The 867-nt window shown below is 40.9% G+C and overlaps 1 non-coding gene across 1 annotated transcript; it reads left to right on the top strand.

The window, feature by feature from the left end:
* The first annotated feature begins 223 nt into the window (after window positions 1-223).
* Window positions 224-331, top strand: LOC148570692 (small nucleolar RNA R71). The gene has a single exon (XR_015908378.1). It is a non-coding gene; the product is annotated as a small nucleolar RNA R71 (small nucleolar RNA).
* The last annotated feature ends 536 nt before the right edge of the window (window positions 332-867 follow it).

The following is an 867-nucleotide window of genomic DNA, read 5'->3' as shown; positions in this document are numbered from 1 at the left end:
GAGTATCAATTTCAAGAACTCCCTTCTTCATAGGCGTCCCATTACTCACAGGATTCCTCTCAGAAGTGTACATGAACTGGTTATTAGCAACCATGTCAATGAGTTCTTGAGCTTCTGCAGGCGTTTTCTTTAGGTGAATGGATCCACCTGCAGAAGTATCCAATGACATCTTTGATAGCTCAGATAAACCATCATAGAATATATCCAGGATGGCCCATTCTGAAAGCATGTCAGAAGGACACTTTTTGGTCAGCTGCTTGTATCTTTCCCAAGCTTCATAGAGGGATTCACCTTCTTTCTGTCTGAAGGTTTGAACATCAGCTCTAAGCTTGCTCAGCTTTTGAGGAAGAAAGAACTTGGCTAAGAAAGCCGTGACCAGCTTATCCCAAGAGTTCAGGCTGTCTTTGGGTTGAGAGTCCAACCACACTCTAGCTCTGTCTCTTACAGCAAAAGGGAAAATCATGAGCCTGTAGACTTCAGGATCTACTCCATTAGTCTTAACAGTATCACATATCTGCAAGAATTCAGTTAAAAACTGAAAAGGATCTTCAGATGGAAGTCCATGAAACTTGCAGTTCTGCTACATCAGAGAAACTAATTGAGGTTTCAGCTCAAAGTTGTTTGCTCCAATGGTAGGAATGGAGATGCTTCTTCCATGTAAATTGGGATTAGGTGTAGTAAAGTCACCAAGCATTCTCCTTGCATTATTATTATTTTCGGCTGCCATCTCCTCTTCCTGTTCGAAAATTTCTGAAAGGTTATCTCTGGATTGTTGTAATTTAGCTTCTCTTAGTTTCCTCTTCAGAGTCCTTTCAGGTTCTGGATCTGTTTCAACAAGAATATTCTTGTCCTTGCTCTTGCTCATAT

Source organism: Arachis ipaensis, chromosome B3 (genome assembly GCF_059453495.1).
Source record: "Arachis ipaensis isolate K30076 ecotype BB chromosome B3, ASM5945349v1, whole genome shotgun sequence".
NCBI lineage: Eukaryota > Viridiplantae > Streptophyta > Magnoliopsida > Fabales > Fabaceae > Arachis > Arachis ipaensis.
This window is presented reverse-complemented; position numbering and strand designations above follow the sequence as displayed.